Raw genomic sequence first — 10184 nt, 5'->3', positions numbered from 1 at the left:
GTTTGACTAAGGCAAGGTGTCCCTCAGGCCCTTTGATGTGTATCAGGAGTTGGCTTTTGATAGCTGGGCTGCTCCCCCCCAATGCCTGAAAGTGCCTGATGCACTTCAGCAAGGGACTATTGTGGGGGTGTCCCAATGACTCCCATACAAAATTTGAATGCATAAAAATTCCCCACTGTGTCAATATATCCCTCCCCCACAAAACCAGGGGGACTGACAGCATAAAAGGCTTAACCCTGGCGATTGTCCCTCGGGTCCTGGAATTTGCACCGTGTTGGCTTTGCAGGCTCTGGCTGTTCCCACCCACGCCTGAGAGAACCTGAGGCACAGTCGTTAATGGACAATGACTAGGCCATTGGCTTTTTGAGATAAGTCAGGTCGGCACCAGAATCAATGAGTCCTGTTAAGACTGTGTCTTTGCCTTCCACAGTCACTGCATTGGCATGTGGGATGCTGAGATGTGAAACTTTTTGTCCAAAAAATCTGTGGGATCCCTGTGGAACCAAAGCCCCCTCCCCTCTGTCCAGCTATCAGGGGTGCAGATAAGGGTGCTGCCAGGAAAAGTATGAGTTGGGCTGTATGGCGTCTGGCCGGGACCACACAGGGCGTCTGGGGGGTCCAAGCCATAATCTTTATTTCCCCAATCGAGTCAGAATCAATGACTCCTGGCAGCACAAACAACCCTGTTATTGAGGTAGATGATCTACCAATAAGCACACCGTGGTTACCGGGTTTTAAGGGTCCATAGATTCCTGTAGGGAGACAAAAAACTAAGCAATTAGACAACGTTACTGTGTTATTGGTTGATATGTCCAGTCCTGCACTGCCTGGGGTAGCTGCATGCAGGTCAGTGATGGTCCAACGAAGACTGCTTGTGGTCCAGCGACGGCTGCTTGGGGTGGCGGCTGGACTGAGGCTTTTGGTGGTCCTCTCTGAGGCATTGGCTGGGGCATTTGTGTCTTCGCATGGTGCTTCTCCGCGCTTTGGCCCTGGTTTCCCAATATCAGACACCTTTCAAAATCATACTTGGACTGACATAGATTAGCATAATGCCTTCCCTTATGGCACCAAGGGCAAATGCCAGGAGCTTTGGGTCTGGCCTCCCCCTTTTCGAAACAGTCCTTTTTCAAATGCTCAGATTTCCCGCACCTGAAGTATGTTTGGGGGTCCTCCTCCTTAAGACCTTTTTTCTTTAATTGCATCCACTTATCATGAGGGTCAGGAGGGAATGGATCAGTCTCATAATCTGAATCGATCGGTCCTGGATCAAAGGGTTCCCCCTCCTCCTCACTGCTAGAACCGTGGTCAGTGAATGACCATGAGAAAGGATGCCTTCCCCTCCTTTGTCTGGGCAGGGGCGAGGTTGATGGCTGAAGCCCCTCTTCACTGTCAGAGATGCCAGTTTCAAGTGGCCAGGGAGAGTAGCAATGAGGAGAGACAGATCAGGGTAAGGGGCCAGTGGTATCTGCAGAGGATACAGCCTGAGACTGCTCTTGCTTTTTAAATGTCTCAAAAATTATTCTACAGGAGGGGATCATACACATTGCTGACTCATGTCCCATAGTAGCTAAATCATAGAGCATAACCCCCACATTATCCCAAACAGCAGCTGTAAAAATAGAGGAGTCCAGATTTGGCAAAAATTTGCCATGTTTTGCAAGCAAAGGAAGAATTAGTTCAAAAACACCTCTCTCTTCTTTAGACATACCTTGTCCTATGTTCCTCCTGGCTTACCTCCTTCCTCCATGGAGGGATTGTTTTAGGCCTACTCCTGCTTCTCACAGCCGCACTTCCAGTTCCGGGGGGCTCGTCAATTGCAGCCAGATTAGCAGTTTCTTGCTCTTCACACCCATTATTGGCGATGAAGAGAGATGGGGACAACTGATTGCTAGTCAGAATCCGAATTTATTGTGGACTATATATACTTATATACTATTCTAGGAAGGCTAGTAATTTTTTGCTACAATGATTTGGTTAATCGTCACATAAACACATGTACACATTCTGCAACATCTATTGCTTGCAGAAGTTAATTCAATCTTCTTTTCTGTCAGCCAGTCTTGATTCAATCTTCAAAGCTGTGAAAAATGCGTATTATATCATTGGCTCTTTGCAAATATTATTATTATTATACTATATGTGTTATGTTAGAAAGTTATGCTGTAATAATCTTTTTAAAGTACTGTGGTAAATATAGTTTTTAGGCTATAGCATAATAAAATAGAAACTATGTGATGTAAGATACTTTTTGTAACTAGCTCAAGGAAATTCTTTGCATAGAGATAACAGCAACAAGATGCCAAGAGAAGAATTACTGCCTCCTTATCAGGAAAAGCCAGACTTCGTGGGGACCAAGGCGATTGATTTAGAAGATGGGGGGGGGGGGGGGGTTGACAATAAACAGAAAAATCCCTAGTTTGAAAGGGATGTTTGAATCATGTATGAGATATATGAATATGCAAGAGGCGATTGTTTTTAAAGATTAATCCTTTGTTAGCGAGCCATGCTTTTTGGGGCCTAGTGTCCAGAAGCAACTGGACGTCTGTAATTCTTTGCTTTTTATTGTCCTTTATTGTCCTAACTTTGATTGTCCAAATTCTTATTGCTCTAATTTTTTATTACTATTTTTATAACTATTTTAGTACTATTAAACTTCTAAAATTTTAAAACAAGTGATTGGCATTTTTCGCAAAAGCTCTGCTTGTTCTTGCCAAGGCATCCTGATTATCAAATCTCATATGCTAATTAGGTCCAAGGTACATCATACAACCAAAATGCAATCGGTACAGGTTTTTTCCACTATCTCAAGCCGTGCCTTGGGCGCCAAAAATTGTATTCATCCTGGTTTTGGGCAAATTTTGGATTAAACCTCCAAAGGGTTCATCTAGAAAGTAAATTCAAGTGGCCCTTCCCCCAGCTGGTTTGGCAAAAGATTTCCCTGGAGAAAAGTGGAAAAAACCTATTTATTAAACAAGCAAAACATTAATCAGCACAAAAAATGAACAATATTAAACAATAAAACCTCTTGCCAATCTGAAGAGATGACAAACTCTGAAAGTCCTTTTTGTGGGTTGCAGCTCAGCTCACCTAGTCTGGTATCAGTCCCTCCGGTGCTGGAAATGTCGTGGCCCAGGCCCAGCCTGGTGGGCCTCAGGTGTAAGCTCCCCGTGCTCTTCTGGGTTTTCAGGCCAGAGCAGGTTTAAACAGTTCCAAGAAAAAGGAAAAAAAACAGAGTCCAGGGAACTTCTCTGCCTCAGCTAGCTAAAAACTAACTAAAAGCAAAGGAAAACTCGCTCCTGCCGTCTGTCTGTGCTGCAGACAACACAGTCCAGGAGAAGGATACAGGAGAGCAAGTGCAGTTTTCTGATAACAAAGTCCACTCTTCTTCTCTCCCCCCCTTCACTCTCGGAATCATTCTTAAAGGTGCAAAACTTAATATCTGGCAAAAACAGAACAGATGATTGGGGATACAAGCATCATAAAGTCACCCCAGGACAACTCTGCTGTATCAGCTTATGTAAAGATAACATCAGAGACAACAAAGATCATTTGGGATGTATATTCATTATTGTTTGCCTGTCCTGGTCTTGGTAGCTACTTCTGGAGGTTTATTAATCATTGCACCCAGCCTGTTGAGGGAGCAGCAGGGGATGATTTTTTCTAGACTTTCACCTCCTTCTCCCCCAGCAGCTCTTATACATTACTTTTTTAGTATGTTCATTTCCCTCTGGATGTTAAAGACACCATATTTTTGTTGCTAATTCTGCTATGTCTCCTCTGTACAATCTCCAAGATCTTTGGAGTCAGGGCACAGATTTCCAGGGAGGTTGTCCAGAGACCTGCCCCAGGGATGGAAAATCCTGAGTGGCATGGAATGGGAGAGGAAATAGGCCAGATTTTGAAGAAGTATTCTGTGGAGTGCCCCCTGGCCCCAGGAGGCAGGGATTCTACTCAGACAGACAACATTGGGCGAGGGGCATGATTTAAAGAAGATTCCACCCCGCCATCCCCTGGGGCGTGCCCCTGCAAGCCTGGGAAAAGACACTCCACCCCATCTGGTCAAATAAGGAATGGCCCCAGAATGTTCTTCCTTTTCTGTACCCTCATTGGTTTAAATTCTATTGCAATGTCCCCGCCTTAGTTTTTTTCAATAGTCGTCCTCCCTTTGCAGTCCCCTGCTCCTCCTGCTATTTGACCTTGACCCTAAATTCCACCCCTACCCTGTCATATAAAACCCATAACCCTACCCCCTCGTTTCTTGTCTTGGTCCCTAGCACAAAAAAGGATCCCGGATTTTGCTAAACCAAGACCCATCCTGTTGCCTTTCTTTGCTGTTGGTCATCGGCAACTGCCAGAGGTCCGAGATTCTGGGGCCCGGGGGAGTTGTTGCACCCCTCACTGTGGCCGAACGCAACAAGTGGTGCCCAATGTGAAGCCTCGACAAAGAGGTCCTTGAAGAAGTGTCTCCTGCAGCCTCCCACTGCGGGACAAAAGTGGCTGTTGGCACAGCCACTTCCCTGAGGAGAATGCCTCATGTTTTAGTGGGGGCTATCCAAAGGGCGACCGGGACCCTCCAAAGACTGAAGAGGCCAAAGAATTGCCAGAGTATCAGAGGCCGGTCGAGGGGCTGACCACCTGCCCAGCAGATTTCTGTTGACCCAATGGCCATAGGCCCAAAGAGCAACTGTAAGTTATATATATATTAGGGTCTTCTGCTTTTTCGTTTTCCTTTTTCTGCTGGGTGTGGGAACGAAGTTTGAGGATGGTCAACAATCTTAGTCACCCTAAGCTGAACCCTCCTCAAAGAGACATCTATTTCCAAGTTGTAGATGCCCTTGTTGCTCAGGGAATTCATTTTTCTAAGAGAAATTTGAAATCTTTTGTTCATTTTCTTTTCAAATACTTTACGAATGCTATGAGGGAATCAGTTTTATTACTTGAGTTTTGGATATGGTTGGGATCAAGTTATTTGTTTTACAAACGGAGGGAAATTTCAAAGTGAGCAAGTTTTATCCTCTTTTCCATTTATCCTTATTTTTGTTCTGTTTATGATTCAATTAAAAAATCAGGGGAAAATTTGGGAAAAGTTTTGGGGCCCCAGTTCAAAAGCCCTTCCCCTTCTTCCTCTCCCTGTGTGCCCAAACCCTCTTCCCCACCTGAGGGGCGACAGGCAGGCAGTTGTTGCTGTGGTAGTGGGGATTTGGGGATCTCTCCCTACCTGTGGCAGTTTTGAGATGTTTGGTCTGAGTCTGGGGTTGTTTGTTCCATGTCTTGTCGTGGCAGTTAGAATAATTCCAGATTTTTCCCTGTTTGTCCCCAAAGTTCCTACCCCTCTGTCTGGAAAATTCCCTGTCAGTTATGAATTTTCCCCTTTTGCCATTGGTTTATGCCCAGGTTATAAGTTGCCGTTCTGGCTAGCCAGACCGTCTCGTCTCGGTTTCCCGCTCTCCTCCCATATAAAAGCTGCTGTTTTCTCAGTCTCCCTGCTCTTTTGCCCCTGTTCTCCCCTTTGAGTTTCACCTCCCCATGTCCCACCTGGTGCAGCACCGGGACCGGCAGCTCTGACCCGGCTCTCCGCTGCGGGGGAGAGAAAACCCCTGCATGGTGGGGCAACTGCTGTCTTGTTCCAGCAACGGAAAGGATCTGACGCAGCCCGGACTGCTGCCGCTGTTGTTCTGGCCAAAGAAAGGTTCTACCGCTGCGAAGCAGCTGTTGTCCCAGCGACGGGAAATCCCGCTGCAGAGCGGGAAAAAAAATAAAGGCAACTCGGAGATAACAAGCAAAAAAGCCCTTTCTTCTTCCTTTGCTTCCCTCCTTAGACGTAGGATCCACGTTTATCGGCCGCTCCCAGCAGTTGGGATCCACGCCAGTGGCCGAACTGTGATTCCTGCTTGCCCACGGCGGAGCAGGAACGCAGCCAATCCCTGGCGGGCACACGCTGAAAGAGAAAGGAGTTCGGAGCGCGCGGGTGACCGGCGCCACCACTCGTCTCGTGACCGTGGCGCGATGTCACGTTGCCACTCAGCACAGGGTTGCTATCGATCCCCTTGTTATAGACACATATTATAATATTGGCTTTTTGCAAATATTAAAATGTATTTTATATGTGTAATCTTAAAGTAACTTTGTTATGAAGAAATAGTTTTCATTTCTGTTGTTAATAAAGGTTAGACATAGTAGTGAAATAGCTATGCTTGTGTTAAAATGCCTGCTTGGATGGGATAAGATCCAATGAACATAGGATAAGGACACCTGCTGCAGATATGTCAACCATCAGCACTCACCATCTGAAGACAGTGTGGACCAAAAGCTGTAGGTAATAAGAATGGACTAAAACCACAACCAAGGAATCCGCATGCTCTAAAAAGGCGGAGCCAAGGAGGAGCCATGCTAAACAGTTCTTGGAACATGTAAACTAGTTCGGGGAAAAATTACTATGAATAAGGGTCTATGAATATGCAACAGACTGATGTAAGGGAAAAGGTATTTAAGGGGATCCCCGATGGTAGTGGGGTGATCTTGGCTGAGTGCAAAGATGCACCTGTCCATAATAACCTTTGCTCTATGGTCCATGTCTCCTATTGTCCTTTATAAAACTTTTTACATTTTCACAGGAGAGTGAACCTCGTTTTTCACACCCTGATGCCTCCTGATCCCCTCTCTCCCTTTGAAATGGAGGTCTTGGGGGTTCGCTTAAGTTAGCAATATGAATTAAGCATTTAAATTTTAGCTTGTAGAATTGTGTGTTGAATTTTAACCTTTTACTTAAGAAACCTCTGCCATGGTACAAAGGGCATAGGAAAATGCAAATTTCTGAAGCTTCTTGCCATAAAGAACAATACCGGGAGAAGACCAAGAAATGCAAGAAACCCCGATAAAGGGGCTCCTCTGTTTCCAAGCTTTGACAGGGCGTTCTGCTGCTTCTCTGCCTCTGCTGCCCCGGTTGAGACCCCTAGGGTTGTGCCCAGCTGCTGCGGGACCATACCCAGTGGCTGCAAGATGTCTTGCCCCTGCGGGACGGTGTCTGGTCTCGGAGCAGGGTTTGCTGGCACTCCACCAAGCCTTGCTAAACCCGCTAGGGACACAACATACACCAGAGGTGACGCTCTTGCCACTTCTGTTGCTGAGCCACCACCTGTTGTATTGCACTAAATAGTTTATTTAGTATCTGTCTTTGTATTGGGTGATGGGAAAAAACGTTACTGGGTATGTCAGGTCACGTGGATGGTGTATTCCCCTCCCTTTCACGTGGTTGCTCCCTCACACACTTCCCCCCCTTTCTGTATTCTCTGGTGGTCCGTCCCACAGGTGGCCCCTCCCCTCACCCCTCCCCAATGGCATCCCATTGGCCACGGTCCTCTTTCCCCGCCCCCTTTCCCTGGGGTATAAAACTCCACTGCAAGAGGGCCACACCCTCTTTCCTGCCTGGGTGGTCGCTGTCTCCAGAAGTGTCCTGGCCCAAGTCAATAAACAGCATACTTGCTCCCATGTGGGAAGAGTGCTTCTTGTCTTTTATCTTTCGCCTATGCAACTCCATGTGGGCTTGGGTTCCAGCTAGGCGGATTGGACCCATACAAAGCCCAGAGAGCCACGGATTACTGCAACCACCTTAGAAAGATCCCAGACAGCAGCTGCTGCACTAAAACCTGGAAAGCCCGGTTGCAACACTGCTTGGTAGTTGCGGGGCTGCCATGCCGCCACCTCCCAGGGAAGAGGTGCCAAGATCAGGGACCAGCGTGGCCCCACACTGTGCTGCTCCCACTGTAGCCAAGCTTCTGGTTCACTGTCTGCCGCTGCTGATGAGCCGGTGCCACAGACGCGGCTCCCTGGGGCCGGGGGCCTCTCCAACAGTTAAACCCCGTTAAACGGAGCGGAGCCCCGCTCCCTATCAAAACTCAAACCTGCCAACACTACTTTCCAATTGTGGTGCCTAGCAACCCCGGCTGCGGTTTCTGTTGGCTGCAGTTTCTGTCCGCAGGATCCGAGCAGCTGAAGGAACAAGTCCAACAGATCCAAGTAGTAAAGATCACAGACAGAATCAATTAATTCCTTGGACAGTGGGGACTCAAGGGTTGGTGGCTTGCTGTAGTTAAAAATGTTTTGTGGATTTTTATTGTGATTTTTATTGTTTTGCTTATGTTTTCATGTTTTTATGTTGTTGTAAAAAGCCATGGTGAATCATGATTTTAGCAGGTTAAGTTTTAGCTGAGGGTTAGAACCAATTCATATTGAAGTTAGATAAACCAACGATAAGTTAATGATTATTAAATGCTTAAGCTAAAGCTAATTGTTATATTATGAGTTCATTTGTAGAAGGAAGTGGAGCAAGTGAACCATTATAGGAACATATTGAAACCAGTAGAACAATGCCCAGCACCTGGACTCTATGTCAATCCATCATGAAGCAAGGAGCCTTGGATTGTGCCAGAGGGTCAGAGAGACCTGATGATGACTTTCCTGACTTCATCCCTGGGACCACTGACCCAGTTCGAGACCACTGAACCAATTCAAGAGAAGAATTGTGCACGCGTGAAGGACTAATAAACTCATTTTAATACAAAGTGGGGATGGGAGGTGCTGGGGTTATGCACATGTATTATTTTGGGAAATAAATAGAAGGCAAAAATCCTTGTGTGGTGCGGTCACACATTTTGGGGACAATCCCCACGGTGCCGCCCGCCGGTGTAATAAACATACCACTTTCTAACTTGGACTAGTTAGAGAGTCTTTGTCTGTGATTTTCAGTTTGAACGATTCAGTGGGAGAAGGCTTTTTAATGAATAAAGACGGGGCAGATGTAGAGGCTGGTGGGCCAACAGGGAAAAAGTTCACAACACTCCCCTGGAGGGAAAACTTCTCAAGCGATAACCACCCTTGTTAGGGTAAGGAAAAAGGCTTCTCCCAGCATGCCTTTCTGCGACATGCACAATCATTGTATCACATTGGCCCTTCCCCCTCACTCCACCCCTGTGCCCTCATCCCATTGGCCCTGGTGTCCTGCCCCACCCCTCAAAATCCATATATAAACCCCTGCTTTCCCTGCCTGAGTGGCTCTTTGTCCCTGGATGCTTTTGAGGAAGAAGCTCAATAAAGGCTCTCCTTGGAACCCCACATGAAGACCCTGTCTCTCCTGCATTGCATGTATCACAGAAGAGCTGAAATCACTTGGCGTGAGCACAGAGGTGCCTGTGCCCCTGAGGTGTCTTTTTCAAGATGCTTCTTTGGGAAGGTTGCAGCACTCTTGACAACACTCAAGGCAACTAGTGGCACCCAACGTACAGCAGCAATGTTAAGGGCCCTGAGGCTCCGATGATCTCCGGTCACCGAGGTACCAGACAGCCATCACTCTGTAGGAAAAGAGAAGAGCTGAGCTTCAGAGGCAGTGGAGAGCAGCTCAAGACCAACAGCCCCATAAATCACTTTTTGAAAAGTGCTGTCAAGAAAGGACAATTTTATAAAGAAGACCCAGGTCTCACCCCTAAGATCTTTCAGGCCGAGCTCATGGGAAACCCCAGTCCTAGTGTTGAGTGGGAGGAAGCTTACGGGGACAAGGATAAAGATGGGAACAATAATTACAAAGGAACAACAGGACGTTTATAAACGTTTAAAGTTACTTTTAGTATTATGGCTTGGGGTTTTCGTGGTCTGTCCAACCCCAGCTGCTGTAGGTGTCTGGATAGAGAAGTCTCGCTAAGCACAACCTGTCCAGGTCCCTCAGGCAGGCTCCCAGCCGCAGGCAATCTTAGCAAGCAGCTCAGCTCTTAAGTGAGATCAGCTTTTTGGTGATTTCAGCTCTTTGCTTGCTAAGTGCTTCAGCAGACGCGGGGAGAGAGAGGAGAAGGCTGTATGACGTTCTACAGAGGTGTCTTTATTGGCAGCTTCTGCGAAGGGTGACAGTGACAGCTCTTCTGCTGAACAGCGCAGAAGTAGGGGTTTATATAGGGTAGAGGGGTTTCGGGAAACAGTCCAATTGTAAGGGTCGAGGCGAATATGACCTATCGTCTTACAGAGAGATATTGAAGGTCCAAAGGCAGAAGAGGGGCTTCTTTAGTCCAGTCACCATGACTAGGCATTTCTTATCCTAGGCAACTGACCACCAGGGAGGCCTTTCTGGCCCTGTGGCTGCTGCATTTTAGTTTCTTATGGGCGAGAGTTTTCTAAAAGGGATCTGAAAAGGATCATTT

The sequence above is a fragment of the Agelaius phoeniceus genome, chromosome W, assembly GCF_051311805.1.
Source record: "Agelaius phoeniceus isolate bAgePho1 chromosome W, bAgePho1.hap1, whole genome shotgun sequence".
NCBI classification, from domain to species: Eukaryota; Metazoa; Chordata; class Aves; order Passeriformes; family Icteridae; genus Agelaius; species Agelaius phoeniceus.
The sequence above is the reverse complement of the archived record's forward strand: the minus strand, read 5'-3'. Positions refer to the sequence as shown.